We start from the raw sequence: 21,052 nt of genomic DNA, 5'->3' as shown, positions 1-21,052 counted from the left end.
CTCAGCCACTACTTTGCTCCGCAATCTGAGGACATCTCAGCAACTCTTTGTGCCTCACCTAACTGTAAAATAGAAGCAGGACCTTCGTGGCTGCCATCCTCAGCCTGGAGATAAGGAATTAATGGACACTTCACCAGGGTCATGCTGGGGAATGAGGGGCTGCTGTGGTATAAAACACATTGTTGGTTTATCTGAGAATTGCTGAATGGGAATAGAAGCAACTTCACCAAAACACACTGGGGACACAGCCAGCCATTGCAGGGCACTGCAAACAAATGAAATCTTTCTTTCTAATCTCCTAATTAAAAATCGAAACATTTAAAGCCATATTTATTGAGGGCTGACTTTGTTCCTGACCCACTAAACATTTTAAGAGGAATCATCTTTTTTTTTGAGATGGAGTTTCGCTCTTGTTGCCCAGGCTGGAGTGCAATGGTGCGATATCGGCTCACTGCAACCTCCGGCTCCCGAGCTGAAACAGAGGAATCATCTTAATTCTCACAATTCTCTGGAGCTGAAGCTATTTTTATCTCCATTTTATAGATGCATAGACTGAGGGTCACGAAGACCAAGTGACATGGCTAAGCTCAGATAGCAAGCAAGTGGCCAAGCCAGGACACAAACCCTGCCCTGCCTGACTCTAAAGACCACACCTTTAGCCACTCAGGGCTTGCCTCTGCTCAGGGACGTGTGGGTTCCCCTGCGGGGCACCTTCCAGGCTGAAAGGTTGCAATGAGTGAGCGACAAGTACCCTGGGATTCACAGAAAAGGAAATAAGTGAAACACATGGATAGAATGAGCGGACCTAGCCATTGCAGCTCCCTCTGCCCTGCCTCTAGTGGCTTGGCCTGAACCAATAGGTCTATTATCTCCCTTGATGGTCAGGACTTCTCCTTGTTGTGTTCAGGGTTTTCGATGGTGTGTCAGGGCTCATACCCTACTGGAAGCTCTCTTTGCCCTCTCCTCTTTGTAAAAGGGGGTGAGTTCTGATGACAAACCTGCCCTCAGTATGGAAGCCCAGCACATTGGAGACTATCTCTCAGCACCATCTAGTGGCCAGGATGGCTTGTTTGTTTTCTTCAAGGACCCTGAGCCCCAGCATTCTGGCTCCCAGTCAGGTGTAGGGCCAGATCCATTCCCTTCTGATCTGACACTGCATGCTTTGGTCACCTCCAAATGTGGTGATTAATGGGGATTTAAGCTGTGCTTAAAGTGGAGACTTTAAACTATGCATATTTTTATCCTGTTCAATTTTGCATCGTTTCAGGGAAAGGGGCTAGAACACTGAGATGTATAAAAGACTAGGAAAAGATGGAAAGAATATTCTCCTCTTTCTTAGTTCCATGCACCTGGCACCAAGCAATGCGTACCTTTTCCTACTGTGTAAAGCACAAGACCAAAAGCAGCATGCAAAGACCGTCAGCTTGGCACTCATTCCAAGCAGGCATCTTACCTACCCATGTTACACGGGCAGGGGACAGGAAGAGATGCCTCTGCACAAAGTCCAAGCTGCAAGTCAAGGATCCTTTTTGCTCTGCTACAGATAAAGTGATGGGATACAGAGCTGGCTCTAGACCGACTCCCAATTGTATTAGGAGCTTTGCTTATGTAGAAGTGAGCTCTGGGGTTTTCAGAGTGGTGGTATGGAGAGTGCATGTTTCCAAAAAGGAATTCTGCATTTATAGGTTCTGGATTTCCTAGTCCAGGTCCGGAAGAGGAACTACTAAAGTGGACCCACACAAAGGAATCAGGTAGAGCTGACAGACAGGTCTCATATATAAGGTTGGTGATGGAGCAGAGCAGGCAGATTCCTAGGATGGAAAGCCAGTAGGCATTGCTCTGGGGCTGACACGGGGCTGCTGTTTCTTCCAAACACTGCACATTGCCTCACTGGCCAATGGGGAAACTCTCAGATGGCTTCTGGAATGGTTTGATCTTGAAAGTAGAAATTTCCTGGGCACAGGGCATCATGCTTGTGTGAATCCAGGATCTCTGGAACAAAAGACATTCCTGAGAAGATCATGGTTCTTTTGGGAGGCAAAATTGTTAATGTTGAAATAAATCCACTGGAATACTCAAAGTAACTTTCTGTAAATATATTTTCCCGTCAAGCATAATAAACTGCATATGCAGTAATGTACATCAGATTGGAAGCCATTTATAGAGGAAAGAATCACTAAAATGTTACTAGGACTTTCCCCACTCCAAATCTCCTTTCGCTGACATGGCATGTTGTGATTCTTGCGTCCTTTCTTGAGCTACAATTGTGACTATTTCTCACAATTTATGTTAGGAGAAGAATGAGGGGTGCCCCTAATATTTATAGCAGCAATAACAGCAAAATAAAAGAGGGGAAAAGGATCCAATTGAAATGTCCGTCAATTAGGACTAGTAAGTAAAGTATTAAAATTATGATTCATCTAGAAAATGAAATACTATGCAGCCATCAAAATGTATGATGACGAATTATATTTATTGACAAGGAAAGATATTCATTACTTAATGTCAAGTGAAGCAATGTCTAGAAAAGCATGTAGAATATGATTTGTTTTATGTAAAACTGTATACATATAACTATATGTATATTTATGTATATAAATATGGGTAGAATTCTTTTTCCCAGAGATTAACAGTGACTATCTTTGAGTGGAGAAATTTGATATAATGTTGTTAGTTTCTGCTTTGTTCTTTTCTATATTATGTAAGCATTTTACAAGGAGTATGAATCATTTTTCTAATAAAGCTATTAAAATGTTTTAAAAGTATTGATCCTCATGAGTAAGTAGAAAGCTGAGATTCAGAGAAGTTGACATCTAACTCAATAAAGCCACAACCTGCCAGTCCAAGAGCCAGAATGTGCACCCATAACCACCCATTCCTCAAGTTTAATGCCAACGTTTTGAGTTCTGCCTCCTTTCTCTTCATTAAGATACTGGGGAGAGATAGGGCAATGGGGACCTGGGGGAGTTGGGGATCACTGTTCAGATCAGAGGGGCCTCACATCTTTTGATATTATCTGGATCCCTATTATCTCTTCAAAGCAATTACACTATGACCACAACAGCATTACTGGATTCCTATTATACAGTATGTTCTTGTGGTTTGGCGGTTGTCCAAGACTTGAAGGAGCAGACACAAGTCTGGGGACAGAGTTAAGTTGGGTCCCTACTTCTAATTCAAGCCCATCTCGCAACCTTCAAGAGAAATGATGTATTCAGCCATTTTCTCCATTTGAGGAAAGAAGGAAAATGAAGCTAGCTCGGTGTGGTCCATTGGCCGGACTGCAGGAGGTTCTGGGTGGGAGTGGCATAACTTCAAGGAGGAAGTCCTAAGCCTGTGTTCCTTTGTCTACCCCTTCTCACTCCTCCTCAGCCACCCATGTTTTTCCACACTCCTAATTGTAGCACCAGAGACCCTCATGACCTGACCTTTGGCATTCTTAGAGTTCTGGGCACCAGCCAGCTCAATTCAGCCTGGTGAAAAATTAGCAGTTACGACAGGGATTGGGGTCCAGTGGGCCCAGTGTCTTTCTAGAACATGAATTTGGATGTAAACAGTAAAAACAGAGCCAGGTTTGGTGGCACGCATCTGTAATCCCAGCTACTCACTAGGCTGAGGCGGGAAGATTGAGCCCAGGAACTTGGGGAACATATGAGATTTCACTTATTAAAAAAATAAATATCAAAAGCCCAAGGTTGTGAGAGAGTATTAATCTTCCATTAAACAACTACAGGGCATTTACAAGGTCAAAATGGGTCTCTGAGTGGCCAGTTCCTTTCTTAGCCTATCCACTCAGAACACAGACATGCAGTTCCAGAACAAAGGATTCATCCCCTCTGTGTTCTTGCTTTGTGTCACTGGAAACCCTCTTTGTGTCACTGGAAATCCTCTTTGTGTCACTATTCTTCCCTCCCTGTCTTCATATCCCTCTACTGTATTCCCTAGAGAGGTCACAGCTCTATACCTGACATTACTGCCCATGGATATGAAGAAAAAAAAAATTCCTCCAAAGATATTGTTTCCCCTTCCCACGTCTGTTCTTTGCTGAGGGACCTAAGAGAAAGCAGACCTTGACCTAAGCTGTGGGCAAGAAAGAAAGGCAGAGTCTTTTAACAAAAAGAAGTGTGTATTTACAAATGCTGGTCAATCTTGAGCCAAAGCCAGAGTTTAACCTGCAAATAAGACATGGTAGAGATACAGCATGGCCACAGAAACAGCCCCATTGTAGAACACAAATAATCGCACATCTTCCTCTGCGTGGAGGTGTAGAATCTAAAGCCATTACTTGGAGCACAGGGTAATGCTTTGTTATAGACCATCTTGTATTGCTCTCATCTTCCAAATGCCTAGGTTTCATTCTTTGCTACCTGTATAACCCTACCTGTATAATCCTTAGCACAGTGCATGGCACATTAATGGTTGTTGAATTGAATAACAAGTTGAATGACTTTTTTTCCCTAGCACTGTACTGTTTTGAGGACTGGACTCCTCTTTTTTCTTTTCTTTTCTTTTTTTTTTTGAGATGGAGTCTTACTCTGTAACCCAGGTGGAGTGCAGTGGTGCCATCTTGGCTCACTGCAACCTCCGCCTCCTGGATTCAAGCAATTCTCCCTGCCTTAGCCTCCCGAGTAGCTGGGATTACAGGCTTCTGCCACCACACCCAGCTAATTTTTGTATTTTTAGTAGAGACAGGGTTTCACCACGTTGGCCAGGCTGGTCTTGAACTCCTGACCTCGTGATCCACCTGCCTGGGCCTCCCAAAGTGCTGGGATTACAGGCATGAGCCACCGCGCCCAGCCTGGGCTCCTCATGAAGTCAGGAGCCCAGTTCTCAAAACAGCACAGTACTAGGCAAGAGAAGACAATCAATACACATTTGTTAATTAATTGGCATCTGAGACTAATTGAACTAATTCCCCGGACAAGATAGAGTCTCTGGGATCATCAACGCTTTGGGCTTCTGCAGCCTTTCCTGAAGGTGGCAGGGTTCTAGCAGGTCCAGGACAAGGAGGGTAAAAAGAATAGAGATGGGGTTTGCCCCACCCTCTGCAAGGCAGTGGGCACACTGCCTCACCACCCGCCCCAGGCTTGGCTGTCTCTCAGCCGGCTCCTATGGGAGAAACCTTTTGACTCAGATCTACAAAAAGAAAGATTTTCCCACTCTACCCTATCCCAGGACCTAGCTGTGACTTGGATGAGAATGCTGTGATACAAATTCTTAACCTATTAATATTGCCAAGTCCGAAGATATTCTCCTGCAATCACTGTATCTGGCTGAAATTTCTCTTTGAACTGATATAGTGAAGTTGGGACAGGCACACAGTGTCCCCCCAGGCAGAGTGGCTTAGATAGCAGCATAAGAGCTTTTAGTTGCAAAGCCTTCTCATAACCAGGCTTGCCTCAACAATACTCCTTTGTCCCCCCTCAGACGACTAAGCTTCTTGTATCCTGGCAAAGGGAGGCACAGAGGAGAGGTGACCAGCTTGGAGTTTGGATTTTAATCTCCAGGGCAGAAATTCTTTTAAATTTGCCCAGCATCTGGGCTGACTGCTGAGTCGGAAATGAGAGCAGTAGAGTGGGAGAGGAGCGGGTATGGGGATATGTGTGGAATGGGGCTCTCCCGCACAATCCCCAACTTTCTTTTCTTTTTTTCTTTTTTTGTTTTGTTTTGAGACGGAGTCTCACTCTGTCACCCAGGCTGGAGTGCAGTGGCACGATCTCAGCTCACTGCAACCTCCGCCTCCCGGGTTCAAGTGATTCTCCTGCCTCAGCCTCCGAGTAGCTGGGATAACAGGCACGCTCCACCATGCCAGGCTAATTTTTGTATTTTTAGTAGAGACGAGTTTCACTATGTTAGTCAGGCTGATCTCGAACTCTTGACCTCGTGATCCACCCACCTCAGCCTCCCAAAATGCTGGGATTACAGACATAAGCCACCGCGCCCGGCCTAATCCCCAACTTTCATAGTCAACTCTGTCCTCTAAAAGACTTACGATCACAGTTAAACCCATACTTAAAAGTATGAGGTGATGTGGTTTCAATGTGTGTTCTTATTCTCACTTTGATTTCTTTTAACTTTGGTCTTTTCCTCTCTTGATTTACTGCTCTTCTTATCAACCTGTGCTAATTTTCAGGGCTGTCTTAGTGCACACCCATTAATGTCTTAATGCTTTATGGATGAATTCACATGATCACAGAATTATGAGTTCTTCATTTTCAGGCTCAAGGTGTTCATGAATACTGCATAGTCCTTATCCACTGGATTTTCTTTTTGATGATGAAAAAACAAGAGAGGACAGGACCTTTAAATATCCCCAAAGTAGCAAGACACTTTATTTTAAGACTTCTATGAAAGTACCTACCTACCCCTTTCCCACATGGACATATGGATACCAAAATCTTCTGATAAACCCACAGGACTTGATCATTTCCCCTGGGCCTAATGCCTCTTCTCCCTCCACTGGTACCCCTTTCCATCCCTCTGTGACATTTTATAAATATTCAAGGGCATCCTTAGTAAACTTTTGCATTTGCCTCCCCTATCACAATGCACTCATTCCTGAGCATAGCTCACAGCTGTACAGAAATCTGACTTTGTAATGTAATTTATGAAGTTACCTAAATGTAAATTATGGACTTTGGGTGATAATGATGTGTTACCCAGCTCTATACCAACCCTAGCATAAGAAGTGATATTATTCAACAATCTACATCTTCCTGTCCTGGTACTTTTCAGAGCCTCTTGCTGCTTTCTTGAGGCTTACCTGTTTCTCCATTCACTTTCTCTCATAGCCAAGAACTTTACAGAGAACAACGATGAGATACCACACTATACACCAATTATAATGGCCCAAATGTGGAAATACTGACAAGATGAGGATGTGAAGCAACAGGAACTCCCATTCATTGCTTGTGGGAATGCAAAATTGCTACATCTGCTTTGGAAGACAGTTTGGAAATTTCTTGTAAAGCTAAACATACTCTCACCACACAATCCAGGAATTGTGCTCCTTGGTATTTGCCCAAAGGAGTTGGAAATTTATGTCCACACAAAAACCTGCATGGAGTTTATAGCAGCTTTATTCTTAATTGCCATAACTTGCAAGCAACCAAGATTTCCTTCAGTAGGTGATGGGTAAATAAACTGTGGTACGCCCAAAGGAGTTGGAAATTTATATCCACATAAAAACCTGCATGGAGTTTATAGCAGCTTTATTCTTAATTGCCATAATTTGCAAGCAACCAAGATTTCCTTCAGTAGGTGATGGGTAAATAATCTGTGGTACATCCAGACAATGGAATATTATTCAATGCTGAAAAGAAATAAGCTATCAAGCCATAAAACGGCATGGAGGCAACTTAAATGTATATTACTAAATGAAAGAAGTTAGTTTGAAAAGGCTTTAAATGGTGTGATTTCACCTATATGACATTCTGGAAAAGGCAAAACTGTAGAGCAGGTGAAAAGAACAGTGGTTGCCAGGGGTTAAGACGTGTCAATATACATTCATCCAAACTCATAAAAAGAACACCAAGAGTGAACCCTAATGTAAACTATGGACTTTGGGTGATAATGATATGTCAAAGCAGCTTCATCAATTATAACAAATATACGACTCTGGTGGGGGATTCTGATAATGGGAAGTCTATGCATGTGTGGAGGCAGGGGCTATGGGAAATCTCTGTACTTTCTTCTCAATTTTGCTGTGAACCTAAAACCACTCTAAAAAATAAAGTCTAGGTCAGGCATCGTGGCTCACACCTACGATCCCAGCACTTTGCGGGGCCGAGGTGGGAGGACCACTTGAGGCTAGGAGTTCAAAATGAGCCTGAGCAACACAGGGAGATCCAGTCTCTACAAAAAATGAAAGAATTAGCCAGGCATGGTGGCGTACGCCTGTAGTCCCAGCTACTTGGGAGGCTGAAGCAGGAGAATCGCTTGAGCCTAGGAGTTCAAGCCTGCAGTAAGCCATGATCATGCCACTGCACTCCAGGCTGGGCAACAGAACGAGAACCTGTCTCAAAAAAAAAGTAAAAACAAACAAACAAAAAAAAAAACACTTACAGGGCCACTGAGTCAGGTACAAATTCCCTATGCTGCTTGCTTCCCCTTGTCCTGGACTTTCGCTGTTTGGGGGGTACTTGGCAGCCTTTCCCTACTTGTAGTAACAGTCCCTTATTTCTTTCACTGTCTCTAATCACGATGTGCAGTGCCTAGTAGGGCTTACACCAGAGTATCCGGGTGGACCCTTCCCTGTCCAAGAGGGAAGGTGAATGCAGGACTCAACTTAGGCAAATTTGACTCTTTATGCTTGAGCAGAAGTGATGAAAAGATTGGCGTCTAGTTGCTCTGGCAGGACAGCTCCGAGGAGACCCTCAATTACTTCCCATTACCTGGATTCCCAAAGCTGGCCTTGTGCTGTGCTAGTCCTTTCGAGCTTGTTTTGCCAGCATTCCCTTTAAATATGCGAGCCATCTGATCATATTCTTTTCCAATGAAATTTCTTTTTTAGACTTAAGATAGCTAAAGTTGGTTTCTATTGCTTGCAGTCAAAGAATCCTACGTGATCTGAGTTTACACTCCTTAGCCTCTTTATGCCCCTTTCCTTCCTATTTCGAGAAGGGGCAGTTGCAAAGAGACTCCCCCATTTTCAAATGCTGGCATATTACTTTGACCTCTTCTCACCAAGACCATATCCATATGTCCCATCCCCCAGTTCTTTCCTACCCAGCTTGTTTTCCTGTAAAGCTGATCCAAATAATTCCAGATTCAAGATTGGCTTCGACTTCAATGCTTCTTCTGCTTCTACCTCACTTCTTGCTTTCTTATCATAGCATCTGCAACAGACTTCATGTGATCTTCTCTTGATCTCCCATTTCCATGCTCCGTCTCCCTCCTAGACCCTTTCTGATCGGGCTGCAGGTCAGTTCCTCCACTGGAATCACCCTCTTGAGCCACATCTCTCCTAACTTGTGGTCAGAGGGCGGCCCCTGGGAACCAATTCTCTCTAACAAGCATAAAGAAATCTTTCTGATTCCCTTTGAAAGTCATCAAGAAAATTACTTATGGGGGACAAGAGCAAACCCTTTATGGCTGGTTTGCTTTGGGGGAAGGGCAGAACAGTTCTTGCCTTTCAGAATATATGTCTAAGGACCTAACATGTTCAAGGAACTTTAGAGATACAAAGATACTTGAAAGATTCTTCTTTTCCTTGCCAGGTGGTGGAAGAGAGATGTGAAGAGAACTACCATTTACTGCCTACCGTGGCAGGGCCTTTACATGACAGTGTGGAGCTACTGCCACTTATTACCTATGTATTATACTATGTGTCTGGCACTATGCTAAGCACCTTATATGCATTCTCCTACTTACTCTTACAACTGCCCTGGGCTTGGGTATTATTGCCATTTCCATTTTGCAGATGAGAAAAATAGGCTGAGAAAAATTAAATGAACTTCCTTAAGACATCCAACTAGGATGGAGAGTCTGAACTCAAAACCAAGTTTGCTTGAGCAAAGCCTGTCTGTTCCTGGCCCATACCACCACACTGCTCCTCTTGCTTTGACAAGACACGAGGGCAAAGCAGGGGCTGGTATCCTTTGGTGTGTGTTAGTGCAGCAGGGGTGGTTTGTCCCAGGCCCCTTCACCTTCACCCTGTACTTGAATCACTAGAACCATGATTACTGTGCCTCCTGCACCCAGGGTCACCCTCCCAACCCCTTCCCACTATTCTGTATGTAAGTTTCAGCATTCTTTGGGTGAAAAGCCAGGGGGGCCCCTTACTGTTACAGATGCTATTTTAAAGTCCATTTCTACAGCAGACTGCTCTACCCTGTGCACCCCTGATCTTATGTCAAATGTTCTTGGTGCAAATAGAAAGGAGCTTGCAAGGGGTACCAGAAGACCTGAGTTTGAACTGCATTTTGCCTTTACTAGCAATCTAACCTTGACCAAACCATACAACCTCTCTGAGCCTTAATTTCCTCATTTATAAAGTGGGGATAAAAATAGCTGTCCTACCCAGAGAGAGAAAATATGTCAATTGTAAGGCACTACTATCTAAATTTTTTTAGGAAGAAATGATCCCTAATGTAAGGAATGAGGAAAACCCAGGTCATGGAGTTAAGTTCACCGGAGAGCTGGAGAAAGTAGAGGCTGGATGATGCCATGCCTTGCACCTTAGATCTTAACCCTTCTTTCTGATTCTCTAACTGATATCTTGGCTTCTACAATACAGCTTCTCTGCTAAAGGACGAAAATATTAATATTATATATTAAAACATTTTTCTTTGACCTCAATGTTTATTTTTTGCCTCTGAGTTTAAAAGAAATTCATACATTTTTGCGGGTCTCTAAAAATATTGTGAGCACTGAGCCCGGCGCCTACCGTGCCTCATGCATAAGGTGCCAGGAATTCAGATCTTCCGAAGCCTTTCCAGCCCATTGTGCTTTCCTCTGCGCAATGCTGCCTCCCAGAGCCTGGGGGAGAGCCAGCTGCCAGCCGCCGGCCACAGCTAGAGAAGGAGATTAGGCGTACTATGCCTCCGTGGCAAGGGGGCACAGGGGATGGCCCTTTTCATCAGGTAGGCCTTGCTGCTAGACTAGCTGCTTCTTGCCAACGTGTCCCTGAGACACTGTCTCCTGCGTCTCTGACAGTGTACTAGGGACAGCCCACATGCCTGCCTGTAGCCCTGACTCTCTCCCTTCTCCCTGCCTTATCTCCAGCAAAAAAACAAGTTTTCCTGTTATCCAAAGCCTACTGTGTGCTGAGAATATTATATGCATGATGTCCTTGGGTCATTATACTATATTTATGATGAGGCAAATCTCCAAATTACAGAAAAGGAAACAAACTCAGGGGGAAGTCTAGAGTTCCTGCCACTGGTAGCATGTGGCTGTCTACCTCCTGTACTAGTTTGAGGAACCCAACATGACTCCCTCTGCCCCCATCAGAACCCACTGCTTTCCTTCTGAGAAAAATGGCTTGACCAGCCCAAGAACATCATATACATGCGGATGGGCTTAGAAATTCCTTGTCCATATTTCCTACTCCCAGCTTTGAGAGGCACCTTTGTTGATCTTTGAATATTCTGGCCAGGGACAGGAGGTTGATGGAAGACCTACGGCCCCATCAGACAATTAGGGGAAGACACAGGATCAGATTAGGGTTAGGTATTAGGTTCAGACAGGAGGAAAGCAGCCCAGCTTCTTGCCCAGAATGGGGCAAGAGCAGCTGGATGAACCATAGGTTCCTTTTCTTAGAAGATTCTGTGCTGCCTTGGACTTCTGAGAGCTGTTTGTCACTGGGGTATGTTACAAAAAGGGGTAAGGGCTTCAGCCTCTCTTGTTGTCCCTCTCCTCATTTCCCCCCTCCCGCTAGGTTGAAAAGCAGCCATTAGACCCCTCAGATCAGCCCTCGGCATGCATAGGGTTTGCGAGAGAATTAGAAAGGGTACCCTCTCCGGATGGGTTAGTGACAAAAGGACACCCCCAGAGGGTGTTATAAATTTTCAGAATGCCCTTTCCTCTTGGCTGAGGCACCCGGTGCCAGGACCTAGGCTTGGCGTGCGAATGGGGGCTGGATGTCATTCCCACTCCCTGCTCAGCCTTTCTGCAGGACCCAGGACCAGTCCAAGGGGCCTGTCTCAAGTCAGGGCCCTCAGCTGCCGATTTCCTACGTTCGGTATTGTGGAATTTCTAGAGTTTCCAGATGATATTCATTATTTTCCACCTCCCCATAAAAGAATCTAGATTGACTTCTGAAATAACATATTCTCTGTAACCTTTATGGTATAAAGCAAATCGTGAGCCTTAGAAGTTCAAGCCTTGCCTTAGGCAAATTCCTTAACTTCCATAGGCCTCAGTTTCTCCATCTTGGAAATGGGGATAAACAAATGACCCTACATGGCTGTTTCCATGAACTGACCGCAGGGTCCACAGTGCTGGCACATAGTGGGTCTGCCACACCACGTGGTCTGTGGCCCTCAGGTAGCCCGGGCCTGCAATGGTACCCACAGTGGATGTTGCACGCCTGGTCCCCACAACTACAAGCTCCGGGCCTGACAGACACTCAAATGCAGGCGGGTTGGCTAGGACAGGGAGGGCCGAAGAGCCCTGCACCGCAGCCACCTGCGCCGCGGCCCGGGCAGGGGGCGTGCTCCTAGGCGCCCGTGGCGGGGCCGACCCCGGGCTGCGGGAGGCAGAGGGGTCGGAGGGGACAGCGGGCCGGGCCGGCGAGCGGGCGAGCAAGGAGTTAAGCCGGGCGGCAGAGCGAGCGCCTGTCAGACGCGAGCATGTGCAGTTTGCAGCGCATCCGTACTATGGGTGAGTGCCGCCGCCGCCGCCGCCGCCGCCGCCGCCGGGGGCTCCTTTCCTCCCGGGCAGCGGCGGCTGCAGCCCCCCGGACCCCGCGCCGCCGCGGCGGACGCCGACACACAATGCGGGACTAGGTGCGGCGCGGGAGTGCCAGGCGGCGTGGGGGAGGCACGGCCCGCAACTCGGCGCGGGGGGAGCCAGAGCGCCGGGCTTGGGGGCGGGGAGCAGGCGGTGCAGGAGAGCGCCCCGAGTCCCGGCGCGGGAGGAGGAGCGGGAGCCAGCCCTGGAGACGGCGCTCCTGGCCGCACCTGCGCCTGGCAGGCGGCCGGCTCTGCCCAGCCCCTACCCACGGCCCCGGCCCCGCACCGGTAGGTGCCCCCTATGCCCGCAGAGAGGCCTTTCCGCCGCCCAGAGAGGTGGCCGCGAGGGGCCGGCAGCTCCGACCGCGGAGGGCGCGGGCGATGGGGACAGTGATGGGGAAGACTGGGCGACCGGACTTGGGGCTCTAGCAGATCCCGCTTCCTCTTTGCTTTCGGTTTCGAGGCTGCTGCCCCGGTTCAAGATCCAGCCGCAGATTAGATAGATGGTGCGCCCGGGGCTTGGATTCCCTGCGGGGGATGGGCGCACAGGGGGGCGTGTTGGGGAAGGGGGTGCGCGTTGGCAACTTTCCCTGCCTGAAACAAAGGGGTGTCAGGGGGAAGCGAGGGGCAGCGGTAGGTTGACACCTCCTCTTCTTCCGGGCGGAGAGCACCCAGGAGGCCACCTCGGGAGGGTGGAGGGGGGTGACAGTCTGGGTGGAAGCTGGGGAGCCAGGGCTTGGGAGTGGAAACCACGGACCCTCCTGAATTAGAGGCTGAGGACTTTCCAGAAGGGAAGGGAACGCTGCCAAAATGACCCCGCCGCCTTCTCCCGAGGGTGCATGGAAAAACTGGGTGATGGTGGACCCCACACCTAGGCGCCCTCCACTCCCCAGGTCCGTGTCCTGGGGCCCAGCCCAGCCCCCTGGCTGCCAGCTCTTCACCTGCCCTCCCTGATCTCTGGTCCTCCGTGAGAGATGCCTGGCTGGGATGGGGAGTGTTACAGCCCGGTTCCTGGCAAGGGCAGGGAGACATTGGCCTCTTTCCCAGGTATCTTCCTTTCCCTCTTTCTATGCTCAGTCAGAAACGGACCCCTTTCCCTTCCTTCCCGGTGACTGTCTCCTTTCTTTCCCCAGGGTTTCCCTGGGGGTGTTTGGCTGCCTTAGGTACAGAGCTTGGAGATAGGAGGGCAGAGTGTTCGGGCACTGCTCAAGGCTCTCCCTGGAGGGAAAGATCAGGACCCCAGGCAGCTGTCTGCTGGTGTAACGTTGGGGGCTCTGCTCACCAATTCTCGTGTGTTCTCAGCACCCTAGTAATAAGTGAGCTATTGCTGTGGCTATCAGCCTTGGGTAATTGAGAGGCCTGGGTTTCTCTCTGCTGTACCAGGAAGAGGGATCAAGGGAGGGCCAAGCAACCTGCCTTGGGGGTGGTACAGTGTCTTTCTCTCTAGAAAACAAATGGGCCAGGTTCCAGGTCCCCAGTGCTTGGCCTTATGTCTCCAGGAACAAGGTGCCTTCAGTTCTGAGCTGGCTTACATGTGACCACCAGCTCCTATCCTGCGGCAGGATAGCCCTTTGGGAGCTCAGATTTTTTTCCCTGGTTGGAAGACAGATACATCTGCTTCCCTGTGAGACAGAAGGCACTGGAGGGCCCTAGACTAGTGGAGGACTCTCCCGCCTGCCCGTGTGAATGACCTAATGATACAAGGATACAAGTAGGTTGGGCCAGGGTGGGCCTGTCAGGACACTTTGCTCTAGAGACACCTTGCTCAGGGGTGTGCTGAGATGACACTTAGCCCCCATCAGGGGCTTTGTGTTTGGAGACAGATATAGGCAACTGGGGACATAGCGTGGCAGGCGTTGGGTGGGGACAACAGGCTTTTTTAGTGTTGATTTTGGCCACTTATAGGTACAGGAGCAACGGAGGTTCCAGGACCAATAAGGAGTAGCAGGAGAAAACTGAGTCCCCCGAGCTATAGACTTGTGGCCCTGCAATTTGTGGCTAAAGTCAGATGCAGGTGCTGGACCAGAGAAGCACAGCTAGGCCCACTTCTATGGACCTTCCCACTCTAACAGGCAGGCAGGATTGATTTCACTCAATTCCCCACTGGAGGGGCTTTATTGGTTTGTCCCAAGCTATTTATTTGGAGCTGAGGATAATGATATGGAGGCCTGACCTCCGAGCCTCCAGTGGTTAGAGGATGGGCTTTTCTGTGGCATGTTCCTCAAATGTACTGACCTTAAGATGGGAAATTGATACTCTCCTAACTTCCTGTTTTGAAGTGATGAGGCATGAATTTTTACATTTATAAAGTGATTTAAGACCCTCACGTCCTTGAATGAAAGATATTAAATGTTAGTGAGCCTTATACTGTGTTTATTTCGGTTGTATCAGATTTACATATTGTTTCTAAAGGGAAAGGTGTCATTTTACAGGAAGGGACCAAATTACAGCTTTTGTGATAGGCAAAGCTCAGCGTTGGTTTTAAAAATGTAGTTTTTATCAGAAAAGCTCTCGCTGCAGCACTTAGGCAGCAAGTTTTTTTTTCTGCTTACCTCCCAGGATGGCTTGGAGCTCCTTCCTGGTGGGCTTTTTCCTGGTGTACAGTTTCCAGCTAGAATGTTAGTGACTGTCACCTTCCAGTTTCGGAGGAGGGTCTCCGATGATGTTGGGGACTCTGATGTCATAAGGAAAGACCTGGGTAAGGGCAGTAGAGTGAGGCAGCTTGGTCTTATCGGCAACTATATCAGATCTGGCTGTCCTTGAGGGGAGGGAAGGGATAGCTAACCCTCCCAGAGCCTGGCTGTTTTCAAGTTTGTATGCTTTTACTTTTCTCCTCCCCCATCTCCCTACCTCCCATATACAGACAAGGTGGTTTGGGTGTATTTTTTAATTGCAGGAACATTCCTTTTAAGGCAAGGATAATTTCTGACCTGGCAAAGTCTTAGCTCCCTTTGTGGCAACACCTGGCTAAGGAGGGAATATCAGACAGGATTCTCATGTTCTGAGCTGAGGAATTTCAGCCTCTATTGGCCAGATCTTCTTCTTACTCTACATCACTTCTCAGAAATCAGGCTTTGTATTTGAAAAGTAAAGTGTAAGCTGATTTCTAGGGAAGGGGTAGGAGGGGGGCACTTTTGGTTTGGTTCCCCTTAGGGAAACTGAGTCCCACTGAGAGTTGTCACACTGGCTGCGGTGTGTGAGAATGCATGTGTTGGGGAAGTTTTCCTTTCCTGGGATTTAAGAGCGTTTAAAATCAAGTACCCGAGTAGATCCATAGGTTATACTTTTCTGCTATAAGATAAAGATGCACTCAGAATTTACGTACCAGAATTTACATCAGTACCAGGGTGTTTGGTTCAAGATGTATATTTGCCTCAGACTTTGAGCTGTGGGATGCCCCATGCTGCTGTAATTCAAGGAAAAGGCAGTGGTTTTCACCCCGACACACACATCCATAGATAGAACTGAGGCTAAGTCAACCATCACATTTCCAAGATGGAAAAGAGGGTTTGCTCCTTTCTCTGTTTTCCCATTCATCAGGCTGCATTTATACACAGTGTGGACTTCGGCTCTCCTCCCCTGTGAGGCTATACTTCATGCTCATTTTAACATCAGTTCCCCTATGTATAAATGTAGTGGAGTGGAGGTCACAGAGTGATGCTGGCCCCCTGCTCCTTCAAAGGATGGTTCTGAAAGGCGACTTTCCACCCTCCTCTGATTTTGGTGCTTCCACTTACCTTTGGATCACAATCCAGTCTGGCAATTTGAGGAACAACCAAAGTCATTGACAATTCGCATTTTTGAACATCCAGCTTTTCACCATCCTTTACTCTGCTGGCTTCCCAGTAGGGAGTTTAATATTTTTTTCAGGATTCTCGGCTCCCAGTGTGGCTGGTGTTATAGAAGAGACAGCATCTTTGAAATGAGGGCAAACCATCTACACGGACAGGTCTCGGGTCCTCAGATTGCTCCTTCCGGCTGCTCCATCTTCTAGAAGCATGACAGTTTTTTTTGTTTTTTGTTTTTTTAAATAAGACTTCAGCTGTCAATTAATGTAGGGAGAGCTAATAAATTTGAAAAGATGAGGGGAGAGATCACTTTCTGCCATTCCTTTGCTTTCCAAAAGCCCCTCATTCAGAACATACTGGATTATCCACTTCTGACTGCTTTTGCAGTTAGACTTGAATGACGAATGCCATCTAGCTGGCCCATTCATTCATTGTTTCCTTTCAGTTATTAAGAGGCACCCCTGTCACATGAGCTTCTGGAATGATCCGTTTCCATTGGAAAGGTCACTCACCCTGAGTTTTAGTAAGGCCTTGACATCAGCCCTGAGGAGCTAGGGATGCCAGCCAAGGAGATTGAAGGGCCACAAAGAGAGGATTCTTTTCTAGACTTCTGAGGGGTGATTCATGCTTCAAGATAAAATGTGCTTCCTGGGGCTCCATGGTTTCATTGCTTGCACAGTCAGTGGAGGGACAGGCCCTGGTGCAGCGAGAAGCCCACCTTGCTGACAATAACTGCCATTCTTCAGAGCACCGACAGGGACTTGTTTTTAGCCCACTGACAACCCCCATCTCCTTTTTCATTGCTGTCCTTGGCCAAACCCCATTTTAGTCCCCAAGTCCTTAGTACCTCTCTCCCCCTTGTTCCCAATCAAAAAGGCCTTTTCAAAGCCAGGAATAAGGCAGCCAGAGCATTGGTCTTACTTTCATCTACTTTCTTAAAACACACATGGACAAGAAATTTCATTACCACTGGGCAACACAAGCAGCGGTTCCAGATTTTTGTCTTGTTTTCTTTTTTTTTCTTTTTAGTTTGGCATAAGCAATGAGATGACCTTCTTATACTGACCTATAGATGCTGTAAAGCTTTCATATAGCCTGCACAGTTTCTAACACATGGTGAGTGCTTATTAAATCACCAGCTGTGGTACTTGGATGTGATCAGATACCCAGATTTCTAGGTCATTGGGCAATGATTCGTCTGTGTGTGAGCTGATGGTTGGCAAAGACTTCAGGAATCAGGAAATCTGGGATCCCTCCCTGACTCACTCACTTGTGTGACCTTGGACAGCCCATTTCAGCCCTCTGAGACTTAATTCCACAAATAGAGCTTCAGCTGGCTTCAGTGATCATGGCAATAATAATGACAATCACCATTTATTAGGCTAAGCATTTACATATGTTATTTTCTCATATCAGTGAGATAGCTGCTATTAATTATCCCCATCTCACAGCTGGAAACACTGAGGCTCTGCAAGATAAAGTGATCACCCATATCATACAGCTAGTAAGTGTCTAAACTGGGATTTGAATTGAGATCTGATTCTTTTTTTTTTTAATAAAAAAATTTTTTTAGAGATGGGTTCTCTGTCGCTCAGGCTTTAGTGCAGTGGCACAATCATAGCTCACTACAGCCTTGAACTCCTGGGTTCAAGTGATCCTCCTGCCTCAGCCTCCCTAGGACTACAGGCATGTGCCACCATACCTAGCTACTTTTAAAATTGTTTATATGGAGACAGAGTCTTTATAACTCGCTATGTTGCACAGGCTGGTCTCAAACTCCTGGCCTCAAGCAATCCTCCTGCCTCAGCCTCCCAAAGTGCTGGGATTACAGGGATGAGCCACATCTCCCAGCCAGTCTGAATCTATTGTGTTTTATAAGCTTGGATCAGATAATAGACCAAATGTTGGGGAGAGGGTAAAAGTGGAGGCAGTATAGGTTAACACATAAAAAGGAGAATTGACCAGGTGCGGTGGCTCATGCCTGTAATCCCAGCACTTTAGGAGGCCGAGGTGGGTGGATCACCTGAGGTCAGGAGTTCAAGACCAGCCTGAGCAACATGGTGAAACCCCATCTCTACTAAAAACACAAAAATTAGCTGTGCATGGCGGCTCGTGCCTGTAGTCCCAGCTACTTGGGAGGCTGAGGCAGGAGAATAGCTTGAACCTGGGAGGTGGAGGTTGCAGTGAGCAGAGATCACGCCATTGCACTCCAGCTTGGACAACAAGAGTGAAACTCCGTCTCAAAAAAAAAAAAGAGAGAGTTGATGTGGATTAAACACAACTAGTTAAAAGGAGACAGAAGTACAGATTCTTGTTTGAAAAACATCATCTCAATGAATGTTCAGTAAGGAGAGGTCTGTACCCTGCAGTAGGGAAGTAGACCAGATGGCCTGGGAGTTACTGTAAAGGGAACACGCTTTCTGCTTGGCATAGGAATATATCTCATAAACCCCATTTCATTTTGAAACCAAAATTTTCCTCTTGCTTAACGGTCTGTTTGGGCAACATTTTTATTTCTGTTGTCCTACTGCCACTAGTCATAGAAGCTTATCTTTGCAGATTCTTGACCCCAATCCTCATCTTCCAACCTAGTTTCTGGGCCTTTCCCTGCCCATCATTATAATTCAGCTGTGGAGACCTGATTATGACTCTGGGGTCCCAGCTACACTGAGCAAAGTACAGCAAATATGAGATTATTCTGTTCTTCTGAGAAAGTATTTATAGCCACTGATTTCTCCATTCAAAGGTGACCAGCTAGTAGATTGGGATCCATTCTTGTTTGTTCCAAGCAAGTTAGTTGTCTTCTTTTTTTTGAGACAAGATTTTGCTCTGTCACCCAGGCTGGAGTGCAGTGGCACAATCCTAGCTCAATGAAGCCTCTATCCCTCTATCTCCTGGGCTCAAGGGATCCTCTAGCCTCAGCCTTCCAAGTAGCTGGGACTACAGGTGCACAACCACACCTGGCCTCTTCCACCATTTTGAAGTATTCATGGAAGAGGAATGAGGGTTAAGGTGGTGGTCCAAGGAAGGTGAGCTGACCCCTCTTGGAGAGCTAGCATGAGGCTGTATGATGGAACAGTGTGCAAGGGGTCAGGAGACTTGGGTTCTCCTCACAGCTCAGTGACTCTGGGCGTGTGATGTAAGGTTTTTGGCTTTTAGTTTTCTTATCATTTGGACGAGATGTTCTCTAACATCTCTTCAGGTAATAATGCTAGATGATCCAGCCTTTCCTGAGAAAGGCTGAGGTTCTAGCCTTTTTCAGGAAATAACTCAGCTGGTCTGGAACTGTCAGAGGTCAGAGCTGGGAGGGAAGAGATGGTGTTGAAGGAGAAAGAAGCCAAACTGGAAGCTAAGGGACAAAGTCAGAGCTGGAGGAAGTCCCTTCTCAAGAAGGGGGACTAGGTCCAGTCATTGCTCTTTTTTTTTTTTTTTTTTTTTTGAGATGGAGTTTAGCTCTTGCTGCCCAGGCTGGAGTGCAATGTGACTTCGGCTCACAGCAAACTCCACCTCCCGGGTTCAAGTGATTCTCCTGCCTCAGCCTCCCGAGTAGCTGGGATTAGAGGCATGCGCCACCACGCCCGGCTAATTTTGTATTTTTAGTAGAGACAGGGTTTCTCCATGTTGGTCAGGCTGGTCTGGAACTCCCAACCTCAGGTGAACCACTGGCCTCAGCCTCCCAAAGTGCTGGGATTACAGGCATGAGCCAACATGCCTAGCCCAGTCATTGCTCTTTTAACCGCTTCAGTGGTGCAGCTGAGAGGTGGTGTCTGTACACCCTTATACTCACCATTCCTATGTCATGGGGAGCAACCTTTATGTCTTGTCTTAAAACTTAAACTGAGCCAGGCAGGGTGGCTCACACCTGTAATCCTAGCACTTTGGGAGACGGAAACAGGAGAATCACTTGCCAGTTCAAGACTAGCCTAGGCAACATAGTGAGACCTTGTCTTTACACAAAATTAGTTGGACATGGTGGCGCATGTCTGTACTCCCAGTTCCTTGGGAGGCTGAGGTGGGAGGATCACTTAAGCCTGGGAGGTCGAGGCTGCAATGAGCTGTGACCACACCACTGCACTCCAGCTTGGACAAAAGACCGAGACCCTGGGGACTCCAGGGTCTGCTTCAGTCCAGGATTCTTCCCCCTATCCCTGCTCCTCTGCCACTTGGGTCTCCAGAACTTGAGGTCTCTGGTTGATGTTTTTTTGTTTTTGTTTTTGTTTATTTTAGAGACAGGATGTTGTTTTGTCACCCAGGCTGGAGTGCAGTGGCATAATCATAGCTCACTGTAGCCTTGAGCTCCTGGGTTCAAGCAATCCTCCCACTTTAGCCTCCCAAGTAGCTAGGACTATAGTTGCACCACCTATATTAGCACCTGGCTAATTTAGCTGGTGCTTTCTGGGCAACTCAGTGTTAGCGAGAATATAACCCCCTCTGTTGCCCTAACTACCTGAAAGGGCAAGGCTAAACCATATACTCAGCCCAGGAACTCAGGGGCCACGTCTTCTTTGTTCATGGAATTGGGCTATGGCTAGGCTATCTTCAGTTCCCTTTGAACAAGGCTTTTTCTTTTTCTTTCTTTCCTTTTTTGTTTTTAGAAGGAGTCTGGCCCTGTCGCCAGGCTGGAATGCAGTGGCACGATCTTGGCTCACTGCAACCTTCGCCTCCCGTGTTCAAGCCATTCTCCTGCCTCAACCTCCTAAGTAGCTGGGACTAGAGGTGCATGCCACCACCCCCAGCTAAGTTTTGTATTTTTAGTAGAGATGGGGTTTCACCATGTTGGCCAGGATGGTCTCGATCTCTTGACTTCATGATCTGCTTGCCTTGGCCTCCCAAAGTGTTGGGATTACAGGCATGAGCCACCACGCCTGG

At 47.2% G+C, this 21,052-nt stretch overlaps 1 protein-coding gene across 1 annotated transcript in view; it reads left to right on the top strand.

Annotated features, from left to right (window-relative positions):
- The first annotated feature begins 12,314 nt into the window (after positions 1–12,314).
- TMEM229B (transmembrane protein 229B) overlaps positions 12,315–21,052 on the top strand; it is a 45,166-nt gene continuing 36,428 nt past the window's right edge. Inside the window, exon 1 of the mRNA XM_063697919.1 lies at positions 12,315–12,683. The gene's annotated coding sequence lies outside the window, so the exon portion shown is untranslated. The remainder of the gene's footprint in view (positions 12,684–21,052) is intronic.

This window comes from Gorilla gorilla, chromosome 15 (assembly GCF_029281585.2).
Source record: "Gorilla gorilla gorilla isolate KB3781 chromosome 15, NHGRI_mGorGor1-v2.1_pri, whole genome shotgun sequence".
NCBI classification, from domain to species: Eukaryota; Metazoa; Chordata; class Mammalia; order Primates; family Hominidae; genus Gorilla; species Gorilla gorilla.
Note: the sequence above shows the minus strand (reverse complement) of the source record. Positions and strands in the feature narration are given on the sequence as shown.